The sequence below is a fragment of the Cydia splendana genome, unplaced genomic scaffold (assembly GCF_910591565.1).
Source record: "Cydia splendana unplaced genomic scaffold, ilCydSple1.2 scaffold_96_ctg1, whole genome shotgun sequence".
NCBI classification, from domain to species: Eukaryota; Metazoa; Arthropoda; class Insecta; order Lepidoptera; family Tortricidae; genus Cydia; species Cydia splendana.
The window spans coordinates 19,101-45,413 of NW_026946913.1; the positions used below are offsets into that span (position 1 = coordinate 19,101).

A 26,313-nucleotide genomic window follows, 5' to 3' on the forward strand; every position below is an offset into this window, starting at 1 on the left:
AAAAGCAAGGCAAAATTTGCCAGCTCGCAAGCAAACTTTTCACAATCAACAACAAAATCAAAACATTTCTTAAGAAGAAAATAACAGTTATGCCTTTAACCTTTAACATAAAATTTAAAAGAATAATATAATATTCAGTCGGTAATACCCTGCTTAAACTTAATTTTAACAATGTAACTTCTAGATTTCTATAAATATAATATTCAGTAGGTTTGTCTGACAAATAATCAATGTGCAGACACATCACATTAATATCACAATCATCATTTAATTGTAAAGTTATCTTTTAAACCAATAATATTTTTGCCATTGACTTCAATTTAAAAGAATAAATGGTATGATTACCTACTTTATGATTCTTATAAAAAATAACAATATTAATTAAGAACATTTTGATATCAAAGTCTCTTTTTTAATTAAATTATCAGTTTGATTGACAGTCTTTTTCAGAAGACACTCATAATAGTCATAATCGTCGTTAAGATTATAATTATTTTTGAAGAGACGTTAACATTTAAGTTAACCAAAGGCTTAACATAACACTCTACAATAACGCTTCAAACAAGCGACATTTCTCGTCTAATAACACCAAACACACATACACATAAAATAATTCTTAAAAATAAGTCAACATATTTGAGATCAATGAGTTATTGAGATCTGCCTTTAATCAAATATATTAAAATCATCCTCTGATTCAACGACATTATCTGAATCAAATGTAGGAAGTGAAATGTCATGCTGTGCTAAAGATGGAGTTATCAGGTTTTCTAAGTCAGGTATATCTTTCCAGAAGCTGTCATTTTCCTTTACACTTATATCTGATATATCTACATTACTGCTCTTGCAAACTTTATTTATTGTTTGGGTCATTATCATGACATTTTCACTGGTCTCATAATCAGCTTTTCTTTGCTTAGATGGTCCCGGCATGGCTTCTATTTTTGAATTATGTTTGCTCGACTGAGAATTTGTTTTGAATAACATTATATTGTCACTCTTCTTGCAGCCTTGTTTTTTGTCATTTTCTATCATTGTCATGTTTATAGCTTTTTTACTACTTTTTTGTTTTTTAACCTGTCTCATAGTTGTTTTGTCACTGCTCAATAAAGTCTTTTTCAAGTTTGAAGCCATGGGTGTCAGTAAAACGTTGCTTAATATTTTTGGTTTATTTTTAGAGGATTTAGTCAAAGATGCATGTTTAGCCTTATTTTTACTTTGTACTTGTTTTAAATTAACGGATTTAATCAAAGATGTATTCTTAACCGTTCGTATCGTTTTAGCAGATTTTACTAAAGATACATCTTTTGCCTTGTTTTTAGTTTGACCTTGTTTCATATTTCTTTTCTCCTTTGCATTACGACTAGTATCATCCAAGAAGTAATAACCGATGTGATGCCCATGTGGGCACCTCACGGATTTATGCAGACATTCCTCAAGGCCACAGCTTAGTTTTCTCATAGGTAGACAGTCGGCATTGTCAGCGTTCCAAATGACTTGATGAACACTTAAGGTTCCGGAAAACTCGCGAAGATTGGATGGAAGTAGTAATTCTTTTTCCAACATGGTGGCTTCTTCTACTTCTTCTATGATGATATGCTTGACCCGTTTCTTGAGATTCTCGATTAGAGAGCGCATGTCTGCTATGTCATTGCCACGAGCAACAATCGTGTCTGCAATATTCTTTAAGCTTCCACCCACGCCATCAGGAGCTCCCTTACCATGACCGGCTTCAGTATAATTCCATTCAACGCATTCAAGGCTTGGGAAGTCCCAATGCAGACTGGACATTATGAAGAACATTTTTCTGTTCCGGTATTGGGCCGACGGAGAATCTGATATAAAATGCAAAGATCGCATTTCTGGAACTTCTTTTTCCAAATATTTTAATATGGGAATTAAATGCACCCACACAGCAACAGCATCATGGCGAAGGGATTCACTAAATGTGCAAAATGACTGCGTAATGTCAATTCCATCTTTTTTGTAATATAATACTGATGTATGCAACGTAATTTGTTTTCTGCTACTCCCAAAATGGAAAGATTGGATTTCATTTGCATATTTTGTATTATAGTTTTCGCTGAAATCACAGTGTATGATACACTGATTGTCACGTAATCCGGATTTTAATTTTTTTATGTAGCGGCGTTGCGATATTATATTTGCCATGTGTTTCATATATTTTTCAGCTATTTTGTCATACTCCTCTATCAGTTCTTTTGGAAGGATAGTTATTTCTTGTTTTAGTGTCTGAAGTGTGGTTTTTGTATCTCCGTTTTTCTCGTAATGTTTTTTTACTTTCTTCCATAATGATAGGTACACTTGCTTAGAATTATCAAATTCTTGATATGCCAAAGATTTTGATTTGCAGTTTTCACATTCTCTTGATAGACACTTGATATTATCTTTTTCACAACACAAAGAGGCCAATACTTCTTGTGCATTATTCTCTGTTATCATTTTATACTTTTTCAGAGCCGATATGATAAGATCAAAATTTTCATGTAGTTCACAGAGGCAAGTTTCTCTGTCTTCAACTTTTCCTATTAGTACCCAAAATGGCCGTAGTCTGCAGAAAGATGCATAACTAATGAGATATTCAGGATGTTCTTTTTTGAATTTTTTGTGCAGTTCTATTAGCGAATCACTCAGGATACGCTTTTGTTTTGTTATTTTATTTCGAGTTATGTGATCTTTTTTTCCCGGACACATGCGGCTATTCTCGTCATCTTCATAAAAACGTTGCACATCGGCTTTCATTCGCTCAAGAGTCTTTGATATTTGATGATTTGAGCTATCTGAAGCATGATCTTCTGTATCTGTACTGGTCTTAGTGAAGCTTTCTTCTGGTGTTTTAATTTGTTTACTAAGTAGTTCAGTTTTTCTTTTTAATCTGCATACTTGTCTTCTGTATGTATCTTTTTGTGATTTAAGCTCGGTTATCCTGTTATGAAGAAGTATTAATTCTTTATTGATTTTGTATCGGTATCGTCTGAAAATCAATGCGGTTTTGGATTTTGCTCGTTTTGGCGTTTCTACTGTGCATTTATTTAAATCCGATACTAAATTCGAACGCAATCTTTTTTTAATCGAATTGTCACTCAAAGGACTTGAAGGAGCAGGCGAATCAGCACCAGATGATGGCACCGGGCTTGAATCCCTTTGTGATGGAGTTAATGGTTCTATAATAGATGCGGAATGAGAATCCACATCAGACAGCACTGGGGTTGACGCTCTGGGTAATGGGCTTGGCGGGTCCAAAACACAATCAATAGGCGAAACAACACCAGATAACGGCGCTGCATATCCTTTTCTCGTTATACGAGTTGGTGACACTAGGCTAGATCTTGGTAATTGGCTTGATGGGTCCGTAACAGATACAAAAGCTGCAGACTGAAGGTGTTGGACCGTGGTGTCGTCAGTTCGTAATGGACTGTCAGGAATTTCTGTCGATAGTGGGTCACGTTGAAAAGTTGTATTATCGTTTGTTGGAATTTCTATTGGGGTTTCTTTCAGTTTTTTCTTCATATTATGCTTTCTTGAGCTTTCTCTACTCTTTTGTCTCATGATTTTTTGAATTTTACGAGGAAAATCGCTGATTCTCTTGATTTTCCCCGCAGCTTTTCTTTTACTATATCTCTCCCTATCTTCTGCCTTAAATTTCTCGTAGAGTGCTGGATTGCTTTTTATTCTTGCTTTTCGAGCTCTTTCAGCGAGCTTCTTTTTTTCTAGTTTTTGCTCTCTCGTTTGTTTCGCCATTTTTATATCTAAAAAATACGATTGAAATTGTTTTAATATGGCTGCAAACAATATTAATGTTATTAAACTCAAATATTTTACTATAAGCTTTATTAAAAAAATAAAAAACACATAAAAAAAAACAAATTTTTGTAAGCGTAATACGCCAGCTCGAATAAGCTCTTAAATGAAACTAGAAGATTTTATGCTTTCATTTTAATTATTTCATTTTATTTATTAAAGTTGGGTTAAAAAAACCACCCTCAGGGTAAATTTGTCAGAGAAAGAATACGTTCTGAGTTGTTATCTGTAATAAAGATGTATTGAATATTGAATATTATAAATGAAAATTGAAGAAAAGAAAATGCCGACACAATATTTCCCTAAATCGTCTATTTGACATTGAAAGGCGGTCACACAAAAACCTTAGTAAGCCATGTATAAGTACACTAGGGGACAAATGTTCTGCGACACGTGTATAAGTGGCGCGATGTTTTAATGTTGACTTTACTTTATTAAAGTAACTGCTTTTTGTAGGTACGCATCTTCATATAAGATTGCAGATTGTACTTACTGTAAATAAATAAATACAACGAATGGGGCACCAACTTAACAATCAAAATTATATCTTTATTTGGACATGCACATGCTGCACATGTTAACATATACAATTTAAATTATCATTGTATGTAAAGTACAAAAATAACGAACATTTTATAGTAAAGATTGACAACGGTGGACTATTTTTTGATTTCGGTGGTCAAAAACCCCACCGAATCCACGGTGATCACACCCACTGAATTCAATTTTAATCACTATTAAACAATTACAGAAAAAATAATAATAGTATGAAAATGTGTTTCTAATATACAAATCACATACCTCTGAGGGTGGCTTACGCACTATTAAACCGAAAAAAGCACAAGCACTTAAACAATTAATTGCTTCACCGAATTCAAAAAATCACGTAACCAAACCCACCGAATACCGAACACACCTTTGCGAAATCCGCTTGCAGACCGGGAGCCGACGTCCGCTCTCGCCGGGAAACGTGGCGCGACTGAAGCTACCTGCGCACGCGGCGCGGCGTTCCTGGTATATTCCTTTGTGAAATGCCGACAAGGTTTATAAATTCCAGTGAAATCACGTGTTGCCGCGGGACAAGTAGAATAATTGGATTTATTTTATAATATGAATACGTAAATTATTTTGAGTCAAATAATATAAATAATAGGCTAATGTAGAATACGTGAACCAATACTAAAATTTAAAATAAAATTCCCGTCTTAAGTTATGATTTTTTGTTTCAACAAATCTGGGTGCGGGACATAGCCACTGTTCATCAATTTCAGCATTTAACATTTATTTTCTTATAACATATATATACTATGTGGAATGTTTTACAGTGTTCCAGGTGTATCAGATGCTGATGGATTTGTATGATTTAATTCATATTTTTTTATCAATAAATTCACGTGTTTATGCCCCCGGACACGTAAAAACGCCACCTCTGAGAAATGCCCTAATGATAATGAACATGAATAATAATCTGTATGAATAATTTTCGTTTGATATAATGGTTTACTATTGTACCTATTGTGACTTGTAACTCTTGTTATTAATAAAGCAGACCACTGACTAACAGGCCGCCGGACGATATCGGCCTGTCAGTTAGAAAAAAATTTGACAGTTCCGAACAACTGACCGGCCGATATCGTCCGGCGGACTGTTAGTCAGGGGTCAGCTTAAATATTTGTATTTGTATTTGTGTTTGCATGAAGGCCACTTATCGGAGGAATAAGAAAATTAAAAAAAATAGCGGCCAAGTGCGAGTCGGACTCGCCCATGAAGGGTTCCGTCGCAGCAAGTAACATAATAAAATTGCGGTTTACGATTTATGACGATTAAAAAAAACTACTAACTAGATCTCGTTCAAACCAATTTTCGGTGGAAGTTTGCATGGTAATGTACATCATATATTTTTTTTAGTTTTATCTTTCTCTTATTTTAGAAGTTACAGGGGGGGACACACACATTTTACCACTTTGGAAGTGTCTCTTGCGTAAACTATTTAGTTTAGAAAAAAATGATATTTGAAACCTCAATATCATTTTTGAAGACCTATCCACAGATACCCCACACGTATTATAGGTTTGATGAAAAAAAATAATTTTAAGTTTCGATTGTAAGTATGGGGACCCCCAAAATTTATTGTTTTTTTTCTATTTCTGTGTGAAAATCTTAATGCGGTTCACAGAATATTCACATTCATCATACAAGTTTCAACAGTATAGTTCTTATAGTTTCGGAAAAAAGTGGCTGTGACATACGGACGGACAGACAGATAGACAGACATGACGAATCTATAAGGGTTCCGTTTTTTGCCATTTGGCTATGGAACCCTAAAAATGAAGTTTTTCAAACTATATCGTGTTACATATCAAATGAAAGAGCTCATTGTGAGAATCTCAAATATATATTTATTTTTGAATAAACAGTTTAGAAGTAATTTAAGAAAATAGGCAAAAAAAATACCATTTCCCCCCTCCCTTTATCTCCGAAACTACTGGGTTTAAAAGTTAAAAAAAAAACATAAAATAGGTCTTTACCTGTAGATAATAGAAAAACCTAATAGAAATATGTAGTCAAGAGTGAGTCGGACTAATTACTTACTTAGTTTTTGATCCAACCCCGAACAAAAAAATCGATAAAAGCAATTTTTGGTACAAGCTTTTATTGCTGATTCTACTTTTCTTACGACCCTAACACAATTAGGTTGCGTTGTTTCATCACAGAGTTCCTATGGCCACCTCCTGTCTCCATCATCAGATCAGCTCGATGGTAATACCATAATATTGCATTATCATCCGACTTACGTATGTATGTAAAATTTCAGCTCAATCGGAAACCGGGAAATGGATCAAATTTAATTTGCAAGATTTGATTACAGACAGACAACGGGACAGGTGAAAGTAAATAAAAGCTTGTAAAATAGCAACTTACCATTATTAGTTTGCTTTTGAAGCTCACTGCTAAAAGCAGCGCAGTATAGCTGCTCTGCTCTGTGCATATTCGCTAGCAGTTGTTCTACTTCTGTAAATATAAATAAAAAACGTCAAATGCGAATTCCAGCACAAATCTACTATAAGTAGTTATTTTGTTTTATAAGGGGGCAAAGTTATTATTGTTTAACCTCTTGTGCTAATATTGATACCCGAGCAAGCGAATGATTCCAAAATTGAACCACGAGCATAGCGAGTGGTTCGAAACATGGAATCTTGAGCGTTGCGAGGGTTTCAAAGCACGAGGGTTAAACAAAATTTGCCCCCGAGGGAAACACAAAACTTTTCACCACACCAAACCCGAACCAAATATTAAATCTATACCTATATATAAAAATTAGGGATGCCACGAATATTCGGCAACTATTCGGTATTCGGCCTATTCGACCACTTTGCCGAATATTCGGTATTCGACCGAATGTTGCCTACTATTCGGCCGAATACCGAATACCTGTTGCACCTACCTAAAAAGAAAAATTACACAAAAAAAAAACCAAAAACCGGGCAAGTGCGAGTCGGACTCGCGCACGAAGGGTTCCGTACCATAATGCAAAAAAAAAACGGAAAAAAATGCAAAAAGAAAACGGTCACCCATCCAAGTACTGACCACGCCCGACGTTGCTTAACTTTGGTCAAAAATCACGTTTGCTGTATGGGAGCCCCACTTAAATCTTTATTTTATTCTGTTTTTAGTATTTGTTGTTATAGCGGCAACAGAAATACATCATCTGTGAAAATTTCAACTGTCTAGCTATCACGGTTCGTGAGATACAGCCTGGTGACAGACGGACGGACGGACGGACGGACGGACGGACGGACGGACGGACGGACAGCGAAGTCTTAGTAATAGGGTCCCGTTTTACCCTTTGGGTACGGAACCCTAAAAACTAGGTATATAATGTATTCTTGGAAAGTTAGTTAAATACCATGGTACGTTTTTGAGCATTTGTTGATTACAGCATATTTTATTTTTATCATGGGTCTGATTTGATTGACTCTAACTACATTAATTGATTCTGTTCAACATAAAAATATATTGTTAGCAAACGTTGTGATTTGTTGGCGAACAGTTTTCATAATAATTGTGACTCAAAATGTTCGCATTTCATGCCGAATATTCGGTATTCGGCCGAGAGGTGGGGCCGAATATTCGGTATTCGGCCAAATTCACTATTCGGGGCATCTCTAATAAAAATGTCCGGGGGAACAAAACACATGGTCCCACCCAATCATGCTCCGTGTAAAGGGTAATTTATATTCTAAATTTATTTATTCATAAAATAGCAACTTACCAAGATTTGATTACAGACAGACAACGGGACCAGTGAAAGTAAATAAAAGCTTGTAAAATAGCAACTTACCATGTATTGGACTTGAGATGGTAACATAGGATTGCATCATAAATATTTATCCGATTTAAAGACATTGTTAAGTAATTTGAGACGGAACTAAAACCGACGGGAGAGCGATAAATTTAAACGAACGTATTCTGAGAACGAGAAAACCAAACGCTCGAAAGTAATAAATTAATAAAACAAAGAAACATAAAAACAATACGATTTATGTTTCTAGTTAGGGTCTAAGGAAGTAAAACAAATGCAAAATGGACAAGTGTGCGATAAGACAGTTCAAGGAAAATAATAAAGAAATTTACTAACCCTTAAAGTTGAATACGACCTAATATGAAGCCTATCGCTGACATATACGAGCGATTATACAATGCAGGCAACTACTCTGGTTCTTTCAAATCATTGCAGAATAAGTCTACACGTGCAACACTGTAACACTTCCCACCTCTCTCTCCTCAACTAACCCTAACTTACCCCTACTTAGCTAAACCTAGACTTGCCTAAAATACTAAAATTCCAATAAGAAAATCTAAAAAACTAAAAACCTTTAAAATACTGTGAACCGTAATTACCTTTATTAGTTATTATAAAATAATGCAAATGACCTAAATAAATACTACTTAAATAAGTTAATATCTTGAATTGGATCAGTAGATTGGCCAAATGATCGTTTAGTGTTTATGTAGGACCCTTCGTCGTAACCGTTAATAGTAACCGAAATCCTTTTCGCATAATAGGAAAGAGTTATGTATTATACGCCTATAAATCCTAATATTGTTAAATAATTATTAAACCGTGAATTATGTCAGAGTAATAAGAAATATCATTGCAGGTTGTAGTAATGTTTGACTTAATCAGATTAAGTCTGTAATAAGATGTAATCAATAAGTCAATAGTAAGTATGTCAAAATCAAATAAGTCTGTAGAATGTCATAGTTAAATTGTCAATAAATTATATCAAAGTAAGTAAAGTCTGTCAAATGTCATAGTCAGTTGGTCAAAGTACAAATACTAATAAATGTCACAATATTTTGTTTTTGGGGTATAGATATCGCTCCGCCTCCGCGACACCCGTGATCATCATCCAGTTGCAGGTCAGAATCCCCGCCCCAGTTCTGAAGGAACTATATTGTGGTCCAGAAGGGACATCTTTTAATAATGACAGGCCTATTCCATCATTCGACCATGTCATTATTTTGTGACATTTTTCGTCAACAATGAGAGGACATCAAAGGGACAATTTAACATAACAAAATACTGGTAGCAGAGCAGCTGTATTTGATCCACTCAAATTCTCCAGAATACTGTAATTTTGTAGTATACGTATTTTAATATTCAATGAAATGATATTATCCAAACTTTAATTGTAGTCATTTGAATCACACTTTCGGACCAAAATATTCTACGATCGTGCATCTGCCTTGATCTGAGCCCGGATAAATCACTCATTGAAATAAGGTTTTATGATAATATATGACCTTATATTTTTAAAGGTCAAGTGTGAAAATCACAGATAATCTGCAGAAAACAGAATGTAATCGTCATACAAACTGCTAAGGGACAGGCAAAACAAATATTTCTTTTATAAGCAAATTGATTCTACAATACTACATTATATTGTGGTTATTTACTTTAGTTTTTCCCACAATATATTTCTACCAGTAGCGTTGCAAAGGTCAAAATATATACAGTCATGTCATAAGTCAATATGTCAAGCTTGTCAATAAGTCATAAATAAATATATGTAATAAAATCCTAACAATCCCTAACCCCACACTACATCCTAGCTACCGCTATTTTGAATTTAACCAATAAACCCATAATTAAGAACAACAAATGCAATAAAATAGCCATATATGTATCGAAAGGAACCTAGCTACCTACTGTAAATATCTAATGGCTTTGATATATTAAAATTATAAATCTAAATCAATCCTACAAAAGCCCTAGACCTGATAAATAAAAACCCTAACCTAACAGCTAATCTATCCAACTATTCTACCGATATATTTGAAAACTAGTATCCCGGGATGCACATTTAATTTACTCGCGTAATTACTCGATGTGCAATGAGTAATTTCTATGCTATAGCTAACTAAGACGAGTGGAGACACCTCGTTTTAGACCTAAAAATCCTATTTCTCCGTGTGCTAGCCATACTTCCACACAGTGGATTGGGACAGCAGAAGTAAGGCCGGAAAGGGGTAATATAAAAGTGAATATATAAGTATATAGATACGGGATAATTGGACTAGAATCTGGCTTCTTTAAGAAGTCTAGATGACAACCCAAATCTTCCAGATCCTAGGGGGTGACCCTGTCTTAATAAATGCAGGAACTGCCAGGTCCCCACCTGGGTTTTATCAAAAACACCGCAAGTTAGTAATCTGCGCTGTAGTTGCCACCGTTAGGTTACCTGCACAACTTACTAACCCCCCAACACTATGTTGGATCGGAACTAGTTCTCTCTAACCCATAAGTATGAACGAAACAACTCACTAAACTAAATTAAAATTAATATATAGAGTATTCCAACCAAGTTCATTTCAGTGCTTAATATCACTAAAATAAACCAGGCCAAACACTACACATATTAAACACAATTAAAACACAAACTAATTAATTTTCACTGGAAACAACTCAAGACTTTACAATCTTTAAGAATCTATTGATTTATAACTTAAACTTCACTTAGTATATTATAACACACTAGCGCTTGTCTAAGCACAAATCAATAAATAATTAAAATTCACTAAAAATTACAAAACCACTTTGAACAATACTAACTTTACAATATTAATAAGTCTATTGATTTATAATTTAAACTTTACTAATACAATATTAAATACTAGCACTTGTCTGAACCACAAATCAATAAACAACACAAAAGGAATTAAACCCACTAAAATTAACACAATTTAAATGTAATTCTCTAAAATTATTCAAGTAAAACCCCACAACAAATTACACTACATTATTCTCCAATCCAAACTCTACCAGCATCATGAGAAACTAGCAAAGTCCAGGTCAGGTCACAATATAGGTAACCTAGATAGACCTAGCTAGAGAACCGACGTCCGACGGTTTGCGGAAGGCAACGAAGAATGATCCCGTAAGGGACTCTATTGATCCCTACCTTAGATCCCGTCATCCCTGCTATTTCCCACTTTCTTGTACGTCATTGGTTTCCCCATAACCAATACTGAATTTCATAATTTCGTACAATCCTCTCACTAATTACACCTTATTTCCTAATTAAAATAAGGTCCAATTTGACCTACTTTAGGGTGTGGTTTAAACTATTTCTTTACGCCTATGGGATTGACACTACAGTTTTTATTCTAACCACCGTTTGTTTTTCTATATGAGCACATATTGTAGAACTCCGCCCCTTTCTAAATTCTTTATAATATGGTTCAATTTTGCATAGAATATTTTAACCAAAACAAACATTATTCATTCAATTTTACGATGACGTGCGAAATACGAGTCTACGCACTTGAAACATAAGAAACCAAACTGATTTTTAAAAGATTTTTAAACTATAAAAGCTTTATGACATTGAAATAAAGTTCAAATTATTTTATGAATAAGTATCTTAATATATTGGTTTACTATTAATCACTAGGCTCTTCAAAACTATATCTAGAATTTCAGACGAAATGGCCCACTTGAGATATGAGAAGAAATATAAATACTTAAATTACCGTGGGACACAATATTGGAAATTTAACCTACTTAAAAATAGAACAATACTATGTTCACATATAATGTTAACATGGAAGGGAGCCTCTGACATGTTACAACACAACGGGTTGCAACTCAAAGGCGACATCGCCACTTCCACGAACTCCGGCGCCGCCGAAGGGGCGAGCGAGACAGCGCAGTGCGAAGGAGCGAGACGGAGCATTTGCTAGGAGGGGCTGCAAAGACACTGGACCAGAGACGAGCGAAAATCTTCCCTGTTACATTGTATTTAGGTTAAGATAATATGTAAATAATAAAGTTGTAGTAATTAAGGTTGGTTAAGGTTGTCGCAGGAAGTTGAGGACACTTATTTGAAAGACGCAGAAGAGATAGGTTGTCTGACTTAATTCACCATTTTGACGATCAACAAGTATCTCAATACTATACCAAATAGAGAGTTGTAGAGTCAGTGTCGAGTGGCAGACGAGCAGCTAATACAAAGCTAAGTACTCTGTTAATGTGAGGTGACAAATCGGATATAAATACCAATCAATTTATCTCACCATATTTTCATAGCGTTGTAGAGCAAGGCCGTAGGGCTTTGTAGAATAGTCTTTGTAGAAACTTATCCGATTAGTCACTGAAGATTGACCTCATTGTGTGTACTACTATACTGTGTTGGCCTGACGTATTGGTTGAGAAGAAATAAAGTAGTAATTACGTTCTTCTCTATAGACCGCGGGTTAATTCGCTATCACTTCGCTTCACCCCTTGTTATTGCCGAAACATATCAACCAATACTAGGCTAATATATTCTGATTGTGTATTTGTCTTATGGAAGTTTAGCTATACTCTCGTTCAACCTTAATAAAGACAGCGTATGTTAGTTGGCTAGGTTAGCTATATTGGTAATGGACCTGATTAGGGCTCGTTATAAGTAACTTTGTTAACTTTGTTTGAAAAGAGACCAAAAGAATAATCTGAAGGGGTTTCTTAGGCGGTTCTTCCTCTTTACAGTGTCCACCTTTCCGAATCGCTGGTACCAATAAATACCTATAAATTTGACCTGTTTTTAATTCAGTGCTTCCTTTCATACTCTAGTTTGGCCCTAAGCCTTCATAGTTACCTTGTAGTTAGGTTGGACAGACAAGAAGGTATTTAGTTAGAAACTGAGGTAATATCCATCATACCTTACATACCTGGCTTTAATAAGCGACTAGAACCGATTTCAGGTAGAAAAGCTTTGATGTGTATTGGTAGTTTTGACGCGGCTAGAGGAAATAAACGACGACGCCAATCGGCCTGACTGTTGACGGCCTCTAGCCGTCCATTGGGCTCATTATAACTTACGAAATATCTAATTTCTGTCACTCGTTTTGATCAAGGGTTTATTTGCTATTAAATTACGGGGAATAAGCCGTTACCATTGTGACCGCAGGTCTAGGGACTAGATTAATTACTAGTACACATCGAGGTTATACGACTTGCGTAGAGCAACCTGTGTCTACCTTATACGAGGCGCCGAGGGTTAGCTTAGTGGCCACTCCCAAGTAATACTAAAGGTATACCGCTTAACACCAAATAAATCCGACATCACATAGTGCACCTGTGCACCTGCTAACCCTCCATACGAAATGCTAGCTAGCTTACACACATAGTAGACACAGGCCTCTACGTGGGTAGCGCAAACGGAATCAGTCCTAGAAGCTTTGGTATCTCAGTGACTGCCGTGCTCAGTACTTTTCACTTACGCTCAGGAAGAACTGTTCCGCGCCTCCACTGGCGTCGGACGCGATACCGGTCGAGAATTAATTACTTTCGTCCCAGACGAACACGAATTATAGTGGTTCAGGCTCGTTCCGTGAGGAAGTGGCTCTGAGGTGTGTGGCCAAGGTTATTGTTTGTCCAAGCTTTATTTTACAGGGCCACAATACCACTTCACGTGGTGCCGCATGACGCAGGATTCTAGACTTTGTGTCAAGATACTATAAAAACAAATAGACACAACTAGAAGGACTTGATTAGTTACTCAAACTTACTATAAAATAAATAAACACAACGTAGGCATTTAAACTAAAATTGACGATCACTTTTAAAGAAATACAATTTAAAGTAAATACATTAAGAAGAGAGATTTCGATTGAGGCAAGTCATTAATACCAGTAACTTTAGTCTAAAGATTGGAGAGGGGTATCTACAATATAGTTTTCTCTAATTCAGATTTAAAAGGTTGAACGAGGGTACATCTGAGCGTATTATAATTACTTACAGTCCCTACAGATAATTAATTTTAATATAGCGCTTGGGTTTTTCATTCCTTGAACCGTCTAATCGTAGCAAGATGTCAGGACGTGGTAGTAAAGTTCGTGGCGCAAAACGTAGCGCAGTGTTAACGAATAGAAGCGAACCAAGTAAACAACGACGAATTGAAACCGACAATGACGAGGGACAGCAGGCTAGTGTAGATTTGTTTGCTTTACAGCAGCGTAGTTTTGAGTCTCTTTTAACTAGGTTTGACGAGCTAGTAAAGCGTGTGGACTCTATGTCGTCAACCGCAAGTGGGAGTAGTGAGAGTGCAGTCTCGCGGACCGAATCCGAGGCGGCGCAGAACATAGAGGCGGACGGGAACGCGTGCAGTAATAAGAGGACTAGCGTTTATGTGATGCCGCCGTTCACGAAGCCCAGCTTTAATGGAAATAACGACCCAAACCCGATGAAATTCATTGAAAAATTACGTAGATACATTAATTCGATTAACGCGCAAGATAGGGTCTTAGATGTAGTGACCGAGTGCCTGACGGGGTCCGCGCGTACCGTCTTGGGATTAGATAGTAAAAATTGGCGAAATTTCGAAGATTTTGAGATGGATTTTAAAAATAGATACTGGACCAAACAACATCAAGAGGCTGCGAAAATTAGACTTATCAAAGGAAGGTTCGATGCTAAAGGAAAACTGAGTATGGGGGAACATTTCGCGGAACAAGTCGATACGGTTAGTGCATTAACTATACCGTTAGAGGAGAGTGACTTAGTAGGGTATATTATGCGTCACTATCCCAGGGATGTACAACAAATGTGGTACACATATACACGGGTAGGGAAAGTTAGCGTACGGGCAGCGACGGACTTCTTGTTCGATTACGACCAGAATATTAGTTCCGATAGTGTTAATAGTAGTGTGGCAGGCCAGGGAACTAGTAGGGACAATTTTTCGCATAGACAATCGTTTAATAGGAGAGGAATAGGACATACGCGTGGTAATACACCCTTAGTCGCAATACTAGAGGGAAGGCAAGATGGCGAAAATCAAAGGTCGTATAGAGGCAGGTGGCGCGGACGAGGTAGAAATAATTATAACAGGCGCAATTTCCCGGCAATCAAATGGGAACCGGCTTCTTCGTCGTCAACAAGTAGGCCTAGTTTTTCACAGGAGTCTTCAACTCCAGGAATCGCGGGAAATAATCAATCCACATGCACAGGGGTAGGTTCGGATCAGGGAAACGGGACTCAGTCGAACAAATAAGTCCCGTTTGTAAGACTGCTGTAGATAGAGAGGTAAAACGGGACGCGGTAGTCAGTAAAATAGGAGTAGCTTATAAGTTAATGAATCGCTGGGGCTGGCGTGCGGGTCAAGGTTTAGGCAAGCTAGGAGATGGGGACAGAAAACCGATAGGTTGTAATGCGCGTTTAGGGTTAGATAAATTTAGGACGTTAGAATGCGTAGGTAGACTTTTTAGCGATAAGAACGAGCGTGCTATGTTATGTGAAGAATGGGGTAGACCGTGCGTTGCGTGTTATAACAGGAAAGGGGAATTATATACCATATTTGACGACTTAGATGAAAGTATAGACGAACAAGAGGGGAACGTAGATCCGACGTTGCCAAGATTACCTGAGGTAGAAATTAAAGTAGGTAGTCGTGTGATAAAGGCACTGATAGACACAGGGAGTCAGATAACGGCTATTTCCGGTGAATTATATGTTAATTTGAGATCGGAGCTAGGACCATTACCCGAAGTACCTATACCCGCGATACATCTTACGGGAGCTTTTGGGTCTAGAAGCGAAAATGTTAGGAGTCTTTATCTAATTACTGTAGAAATTACAAAAACACAAGTCGAGACTCCCGCGCTAGTACTACAAAAGATACGACGGTCAGTTATTTTAGGCTGGGATTGGTTAAGGAGAGTGAAAGGGACTATTGATTGTGAGGATCAAAGTTTAACAATAAAACATTTAGGAGTGACGGCGAATGCGACGTTCAACGATCAGACTGAAGAAGATCGTCTAGCTAAAGTCATGTATTCCTTGGAGGCCTTGGCCGAGCCAGGGACACAAACGAACGATGTTAGGACGTTTGGCGAAGGTGCAGGTTCCGAACTAATTGATAGGTATGTAGCGATTATGGACGTCGATGAACAGCATAGGACCTTACTGTTGCGGACATTGAAGAAACACCAAAATGTATTTTCACAAAAGTTAGGGCTGACAAATAAATATACGCACGAGATTAAAATGCTAGATGGGACCCCATTTATAAAGCGTAGTTACCCGATACCGTTTGCACATAGGGAATTAGTAAAGGCAAAAATAGACGAATTAGAGAGTTTAGGCGTTATCAAACGTGAGGCCACTGCGTATTGTAGTCCACTTACCTATACGAAGAAGAAGGACGGCTCCGTTAGATTGTTACTAGATGCGCGAGAACTTAACAAAAAAATGTTAGGGGACGCGGAGGCACCACCAATTACATCAGAGATTCTACAATCGTTCCACGGGGTAAATTACATTAGTTTGATTGATCTCAATAATGCATACTTCCAAATACCGATTCATAAAGACTCAACCAAGTATACTGGTTTCACGTTCATGGGCAAAAGTTATACATACGCCGTATTGCCTCAAGGTTTGAAGACATCAGTAGCTAGCTTTTCTCGAGCAATGGACATAATATTGGGCGGAGTTAGGGCATTTTGTGTGAATTATCTAGATGATTTAATTGTATATACGATTGGGGACTTTGATTTACATCTATCACATATTGATCAGGTTCTTGAGAAGCTACATGACGCAAATATGACTTGTAATATAGAGAAATGTAAATTCCTGCAAGTGGAGGTAAAGCTGCTAGGGCATATAGTTAGCACTAAAGGGATTCAGATGGACCCAGACAAGACAAAAGCTATCCAGGACTTCCCCGTTCCTAAAAACGTGAAGCAAGTTAGGGCGGTTCTAGGACTAATAAATTACTTTAGAAGGTTTATAGAACGGTACGGAGAGGAGACTAGGCCACTGTGTGATCTTCTTAAAGGGGAAATCAAATTCAAATGGACGCATGTAGAGAATGAATGTTTTGAACGCGTTAAAACACTGTTTTTAAAATCAGTGATGTTGGTGCATCCTGATATAAATAAGACTTATTATCTACAAACGGATAGTAGCGCCATAGGTATTGCGGGGTGCGCATATCAACTGTCGGATACAGGTGAGAAACAAGTGATAGGGTTTTGTAGCAAAGGGCTCACCGAAGCGGAAATGAGATGGACAGTCACGGAACAAGAATTGTGGGCTATTATATACAGTTTATCTAAATTCGAGACTTATTTACGGGGAGCAAAATTAGTAATACGAACCGATCATAAAAGTCTTACGTTTCTAAATTCATGCAAGTTACTGAGTGCACGCATGATTCGTTGGGTACACTACATAGGACATTTTGACTACAGCATAGAATACGTAAAGGGTAGTGACAACGTAATTGCTGATGTTCTATCACGTCATATACAGGGGGTTACGGATATCAACACCGCGAAAGTTCAGCACCCAGAAATAAACTTATTTGAAACTACGAATTCGCGGATAATTAGGCAACAGCTAGCGGAAATAGGGCGACACCAGGTAGAAGACGGGGATCTGAAAATAATAATAGATAGTCTGTCTAACAAAGAAAACATAGCTAGGGACAAGGTAGGTCGGTACTATGAGTTGGAAGACAATGTCCTCTATCACGTAAATCCTAAGTCAGGGGGACGCGTGCCAGTTGTCCCAAAGAAATTACAAACGGATTTGATAATAAATATCCACGAAGAAATAGGCCATTATGGCAGGTTCAAGGTTTTAGCGTTGATGAAGAAAAGATATTACTTCCCCGGTATGTCGCGCGAAATAGCAAATGTCTTGCGCCAATGCGACGTCTGTCAAAAATCTAAACATGCGTTAGATAATCATTCTGGGCCATGTAAGCCAGTGATTGTCAAAGAAGTAGGAGAAATAGTCTTTGGGGACTTTTATGGGCCACTACCTCCAGGGCGGTTTGGTAAAACATATATTTTTGTGATGCAGGATGCATTTAGCAAGTAAGTACATACAGCTATACCCATTAAGAAAGGCAACAGGTAGTGGCGCATTAGGCTGCATGAAGAAGTTTCACAAATTGATCAAAATAGGACGAATCATAACGGATAATGGATCACAGTTCATTTCAAATGCTTGGGAGAAAGGGATAGCACAGTTAGGTATACGACTAGGGCATACCTCAGTACGTAATCCAAGGGCAAATTCGTGTGAGCGGGTTAACAAAGAGTTAGGGAGGATGTTTAGGACGTATTGCAGTAAATCACACAAATCATGGGTTGACGTAGTCTCACAGATCGAAGATTGCTATAACCATGTTATCCAGGTCTCAACCGGGTTTACTCCATTAGAGATACTACGCGGAGAGGACACAAAGCTCTCTAGTGATTTGACAATAGGTCACCAGGTCACGAGACCTATCGGTATGGCAATTAGTGAAATTCGCGAAAGGGCTAGGGAAAATTTAGCAAAGGCGGCAGAAGATAGGAAACAGTCATATGATAGAACACATCGGCTGATACAATTGAATATTGGGGATTATGTAAAGCTTAAGGCTTTTCCCAAATCTGAAGCTGACAAAAAGTTAACTAAAAAGTTTTCACAATTATATAGAGGACCGTTCAGGATAGGAGCTATACCGTATGATAATGTCTATACGTTGGTTTGTCCGGATACAGGTGAATTTAAAGGAAATTACAATGCCGTATACCTTTTCCGTTATTATACAGATCGTACCAGTAGTAGAGATTAACAGGTTGACGGTCAGTGGGTCAGAGCAGGTAGAAATGGAGAAGACAATAGATATAGCGCCGGCGCTAAGTAGTTATTGTTCGGGTTTATGACACACTTAGCATAGTAGAACCGCAGTAAATGGTGTGCTTAAAGCTATTGTATAGGAAATAATAGTTGAGAGTTTTTCGTTCGGCGGTGTATAAATTCCAATAGGTTTATGATAGGGTTATGGGAGTAGGTTAAGTAGCTAGTTAACCGTATTTTGTTGTAGACGACCAAAAGAATGGTTATACGTTTTGATCGACCACAAGAGAGGGGGGTGAGATGGTAACATAGGATTGCATCATAAATATTTATCCGATTTAAAGACATTGTTAAGTAATTTGAGACGGAACTAAAACCGACGGGAGAGCGATAAATTTAAACGAACGTATTCTGAGAACGAGAAAACCAAACGCTCGAAAGTAATAAATTAATAAAACAAAGAAACATAAAAACAATACGATTTATGTTTCTAGTTAGGGTCTAAGGAAGTAAAACAAATGCAAAATGGACAAGTGTGCGATAAGACAGTTCAAGGAAAATAATAAAGAAATTTACTAACCCTTAAAGTTGAATACGACCTAATATGAAGCCTATCGCTGACATATACGAGCGATTATACAATGCAGGCAACTACTCTGGTTCTTTCAAATCATTGCAGAATAAGTCTACACGTGCAACACAACGGGTTGCAACTCAAAGGCGACATCGCCACTTCCACGAACTCCGGCGCCGCCGAAGGGGCGAGCGAGACAGCGCAGTGCGAAGGAGCGAGACGGAGCATTTGCTAGGAGGGGCTGCAAAGACACTGGACCAGAGACGAGCGAAAATCTTCCCTGTTACATTGTATTTAGGTTAAGATAATATGTAAATAATAAAGTTGTAGTAATTAAGGTTGGTTAAGGTTGTCGCAGGAAGTTGAGGACACTTATTTGAAAGACGCAGAAGAGATAGGTTGTCTGACTTAATTCACCATTTTGACGATCAACAAGTATCTCAATACTATACCAAATAGAGAGTTGTAGAGTCAGTGTCGAGTGGCAGACGAGCAGCTAATACAAAGCTAAGTACTCTGTTAATGTGAGGTGACAAATCGGATATAAATACCAATCAATTTATCTCACCATATTTTCATAGCGTTGTAGAGCAAGGCCGTAGGGCTTTGTAGAATAGTCTTTGTAGAAACTTATCCGATTAGTCACTGAAGATTGACCTCATTGTGTGTACTACTATACTGTGTTGGCCTGACGTATTGGTTGAGAAGAAATAAAGTAGTAATTACGTTCTTCTCTATAGACCGCGGGTTAATTCGCTATCACTTCGCTTCACCCCTTGTTATTGCCGAAACATATCAACCAATACTAGGCTAATATATTCTGATTGTGTATTTGTCTTATGGAAGTTTAGCTATACTCTCGTTCAACCTTAATAAAGACAGCGTATGTTAGTTGGCTAGGTTAGCTATATTGGTAATGGACCTGATTAGGGCTCGTTATAAGTAACTTTGTTAACTTTGTTTGAAAAGAGACCAAAAGAATAATCTGAAGGGGTTTCTTAGGCGGTTCTTCCTCTTTACAGTGTCCACCTTTCCGAATCGCTGGTACCAATAAATACCTATAAATTTGACCTGTTTTTAATTCAGTGCTTCCTTTCATACTCTAGTTTGGCCCTAAGCCTTCATAGTTACCTTGTAGTTAGGTTGGACAGACAAGAAGGTATTTAGTTAGAAACTGAGGTAATATCCATCATACCTTACATACCTGGCTTTAATAAGCGACTAGAACCGATTTCAGGTAGAAAAGCTTTGATGTGTATTGGTAGTTTTGACGCGGCTAGAGGAAATAAACGACGACGCCAATCGGCCTGACTGTTGACGGCCTCTAGCCGTCCATTGGGCTCATTATAACTTACGAAATATCTAATTTCTGTCACTCGTTTTGATCAAGGGTTTATTTGCTATTAAATTACGGGGAATAAGCCGTTACCATTGTGACCGCAGGTCTAGGGACTAGATTAATTACTAGTACACATCGAGGTTATACGACTTGCGTAGAGCAACCTGTGTCTACCTTATACGAGGCGCCGAGGGTTAGCTTAGTGGCCACTCCCAAGTAATACTAAAGGTATACCGCTTAACACCAAATAAATCCGACATCACATAGTGCACCTGTGCACCTGCTAACCCTCCATACGAAATGCTAGCTAGCTTACACACATAGTAGACACAGGCCTCTACGTGGGTAGCGCAAACGGAATCAGTCCTAGAAGCTTTGGTATCTCAGTGACTGCCGTGCTCAGTACTTTTCACTTACGCTCAGGAAGAACTGTTCCGCGCCTCCACTGGCGTCGGACGCGATACCGGTCGAGAATTAATTACTTTCGTCCCAGACGAACACGAATTATAGTGGTTCAGGCTCGTTCCGTGAGGAAGTGGCTCTGAGGTGTGTGGCCAAGGTTATTGTTTGTCCAAGCTTTATTTTACAGGGCCACAATACCACTTCAGACTCTGCCTTAACACTGCTGCGTAATACAGCATTTCCGCTTGTATAAAGTTTTGCAGAAATTGTTTCAGGAACGGAGTCTCTGTAAATATAAATAAAAACTGTCAAATGCGAGTTTCAGCACAAATCTACTATAAGTAGTTATTTTGTTTTATAAGTGGGCAAAGTTATTGTTTAACCTCTTGTGCTAATATTGATCCCACCAAAAACATAAATGTAAAAAAGGAGAGCCAAGTTCAATACATAAATTATGCTTGGCTGTGGGCTTCGCCGCAAAAAGAATGGAGATCTAAATGAGTGCCAAGTTCTATGTAAAATCCAAATATGTATTTATAGGAACAAAATAACATTATAACCAAGTATTAAACTCTATTTCTTTGCTTTATTGGATCCCTATAATAATTGCTGTTATTTAAAAAAAATGTGAGATCTTAAAGTAGTTTAGATTTGACTTAGCCAGTTTTCATTACATCAGTCATTTTATAAAGTTATTCAACATATATATATATATATATATATATATATATATTGTAATTCTGATAAAAACTGGCCAAGCCAAATCTAACCTACTTTAAGATCTCAATTTTTTTTTAAATAACAGCAATTGTTATAGGGATCCAATAAAGCAAAGAAATAGAGTTTAATACTTGTTTATAATGTTATTTTGTTCCTATAAATACATATTTGGATTTTGCATAGAACTTGGCACTCATTTAGATCTCCATTCTTTTTGCGGCGAAGCCCACAACCAAGCATAATTTATGTATTGAACTTGGCTCTCCTTTTTTACATTTATGTTTTTGGTGGGATATCAATACTTTTTGTAAAGAAAACTAGGCAGGTATTGAGATTTAATGTTTTTCTTGTGTTTCCGCTGCATGGTTTTTACTTCTGTTCTTTGTATAATTATGTGGTGCCGTGCCGCGCGCCGCCGACGACACACCGTTGGCCGGTTGTTTAGCGCGTATTACAAGTTTTTTGTATGGGGACACCACTTATTTTTTGACTTAACTTTATTTTTATATTTCTTTTATATAGCAAATATAATAAAACATATATTGGGATAGTTTCAAATATCTGCTTGTAACGGTTCCAACGCTACAATAAAAAATATTTTTTTAACTTTTTGTATTTTTAGGTTTTTTCCTACGCTTACACACAATTACCGAGCTGGATTCAAAATTTCATCCTTCTAGGTGATCTGGAAGTAGGTTAGGTTTAGGTACTATATGTCAGTCACAATAAAAAAAAAGTTTTGTATGGGGACCCCCCTATTTTTTAACTTTTTTTATTTTTAGTTTTTTTCCTACGTTTTCACACAATAACCGAGCTGGATTCCAAATTTCATCCTTCTAGGTCATCTGGAAGTAGGTTAGGTTTAGGTACTTAATATATGCCAGACACAATAAAAAATGTTTTTTTTGTATGGGGACCCCCCCTATTCCTTAACTTTTTTTATTTTTAGATTTATTCCTACGCTTACACACAATAACCGAGCTGGATTCCAAATTTCATCCTTTTAGGTCATCTGGAAGTAGGTTAGGTTTAGGTACTATAAGTCAGTCAGTCAGTCCCAAAATTTATGACTTTTTGACCTTCATATCTTTATAACCATTTGAGCTAGCTTCATGAAATTTGGGCTTCTAGATGTCCTTATGGATATAATTAAACACACGTAGTTTTATGTATTTACGTTAAAGATGTTTTGAGTTATAGAAGGGTCAAAAGTGGCAACAAGTGGTTCGTGTAATATTACACTCGGCGCTGGCTAGCCAGTTCCTTTGCTTGAACTTGGCTTGACACGCTGCCGCGTGTCTAGATACCCGAGCAAGCGAAAGATTCCGAAATTGAACCACGAGCATAGCGAGTGGTTCGAAACATGGAATCTTGAGCGTTGCGAGGGTTTCAAAGCACGAGGGTTAAACAAAATTTGCCCCCGAGGAAAACACAAAATGTTTCACAACACAAACCCGAAGCAAATATTAAATGTAAAATATCAAACAAAATCAAACCAAATCCAATCCAAATGAATGTTATTAAATATTTATCAACCAAAATCATCATTTAAAAGTCAATTCTACTAGCAAACATAAGAACCACCTGAAAAATGACTTATTCTGAATTTTAAAACTAATTAGATTAAACTAGTTATTTTATTAATAAATAAATTTGAAATATAAATTACCCTTCACTCGTACCAACACCGGGTGGGACCATGTGTCCATGGGACCATGTGTCGCGGACATTTTTGTATATTTGTTTTCTCCTGTGGACAATAATAGTTAACATGTTATAGCCATGTAGGAAATAATTCTATCATACTTATCTTGTATCAAGCAAGGTTGGTCAAGCAGATCTTGTCAGTAGAAAAAGGCGGCAAATTTGAAAAATGTAGGCGCGAAGGGATATAGTCTCATAGAAAATTTGAACTTCGCGCTTTTTCTACTGACAATATTTGCTTGACCATATAGAGTTAGACCAAGAAAAGTCTGCAGCGATTTTGATAGCCCATACAGGGCAGGTGTTATTTTTAAACGTCAAACTTCTATGAAATTATGACGTAAAAAATAATACTTGCACTGCGTGAGCTATCAAACTCGCTGCAGACTTTTTTTTGTCTTACTCTATACATAAGGTGTCTCAGGCGATGCAACTTGGCACGATTGTTCCGTGCCTACTTGAGATCGTACCGTGCCTACCCCCCAAAAAGGAGGGCGCAAGGATCGGATCACCAGGTCCAATCTATGCTATATTTCTTCCTGCTCTTAGCAACTAGGGCAAGTAATATATCATTTTCATATAATTTAGGGATTCCTTATTCTATAAAGTAGCACTTCAAAGCAGGCAGTCATACATTTTTTTTGGAAAAAAAATATGTAGCGGATTGAGTGACGACTTCGAGCAACACGGAAGGGAGGCGGCATTCGCACTATTTCCCCTCTGCCGAGGTACAAGATTAGCGCGTCAATCTAATCTAGCGCGGGTAATAAAACTAGTTGCACTTGGATTTTTCACTAGACCGAGTCCAGACGCGCGCATGAACACTGCTGCACAAAAATGCCTGTTTGCTCGGTTTTTTGTTATAAAAAGAGGTCGGGGACATCAAATTTACAAAAAGAAAGTGTTACATTTCACATGTAATATTTTTTTTACATATCATACGTTTAATTACATTCAAACACAATTATTATATTTTAGTCTCATGTAATTGTTGGATTTATCGATTTTGCTCGCTCAGTACAAATTGCGGATCGGTCGAGCGACAAATCCGACTTCTCATCTCTCAGAATACAATAACATACTTCAACGAAAATGTGTTAGTGTGCGTATTTTTAATGTTTCTGACACTTAGAGACCTTTACACCTCTAAGTCAACTTAGGCTAGTAATTATGTGAAGCTATACTGTCTTTTTATGTAACATACGAGCACAAAATTCCGTGTCTTACTGTTACATGTTATTACTATTTTAATATTATTATAGGCCGGAAGCTTGAACATGTCATGCTCGCTTAAAAGTCTTTACTTACGGTGGCGTCGTTGATCGGGTCGCCACTTTCCCGAATGAAGGTTGAGGGAGGCGATGGCTGAGATACGCGTCATACTCGTGAACGGGTGCTGTTTGTGGAGACTGGTCTGTTTAAGCTAACACAAGCTATTATACTTAGTAACTTTATTTTTATTAATTAATTACAGTGAGACGCCTCATTCTGCTCTCGTATGTTTCTTTTCTCTTAATGAATGTATTAATTATACAGGATATTGACTCTTGGAGACCCTATACATCTCTAAGGATAACTTGATAAACTATATAATCTTATAGTTCTGACACCTAGAGACATTTACACCTCTAAATATTATAGTTTTTTTTTTTTGTGTTTTGTATCTGTATTTTTTATGTAATTCGACATTAAGAGACCATATACATCTCTTAGTAATTGTAATACGTTAGATTGAATTGTTAGTTTTATTTTATAAAATTGTTGATGTTATTATTTTTGCTTATATGTAAATTCAATGATGACGTGTAAAAGTGCCCTTGTGGCCTATTTGCTGAATAAATGTTGATGTTTGATGTTTGATGTTTGTGACACTTGTCACTCGTCCGTACACAAAAAGAGATCGAGGTTTGCAAGATTTGTCTTTGACGTGTGTCATTTTCTATGTATTTGTGTCGTCATTACAGATTGGATTTTGTATGTAAGTGTGTGAGAAGTGCGACTGTGTGCACCTTTCCCCCCGCGAAAAATGGCAGAAAGATTTGTACGGTGAGATATCGCTTGGGCCCCTCCCTTCCGATGTGTCGGAAGCCGGTGTTGCTCGAAGAGTGACGATATCCATAGAAATGTTATTATTATTATTCTCTTTATTCAATTAGGGTCTTAGGTTAGGGTTTTACAATGTGAGTATAAAAGTAAAATATAAAAACACTTACAAAACATAACAAAAATAAACACATTATAAAAAACCTAACCTAGGGTGCCGCCGGCAGCGGGGCAGGGTCCAAGCTGCCGGTGGTCAGGGCCGCAGAGTGAGGAATCGACGTACTATACGCGCCGTGTCCAAAATTACCGCCTTCTGCATCTGACCCTTGATCCAACCACCCAGCGAGAGTCTCTCTAGGTGTTGGTCGAGACTCTTCGCTATGAGACCGTTCGCTGACACGACTATAGGAACAATGATCGTCGAGTCAACATCCCACATAGCGGTTATCTCGTGGGCTAAGTCTAGGTACTTGCTGGACTTGTCCTTCTCGGCCTTCACGAGATTCTCATCATGAGGGATGGTGACGTCGACGAGCACGGTCTGGCGCTGCGATCGATCTATCAGCACGATGTCAGGCTTAT

The 26,313-nt window shown here is 37.4% G+C and overlaps 1 long non-coding RNA gene across 1 annotated transcript in view; it reads left to right on the top strand.

The window, feature by feature from the left end:
* The window catches only part of LOC134805973 (uncharacterized), a 300,557-nt gene that overhangs the window by 11,250 nt on the left and 262,994 nt on the right, over positions 1 to 26,313 (top strand). The window lies entirely within an intron of this gene.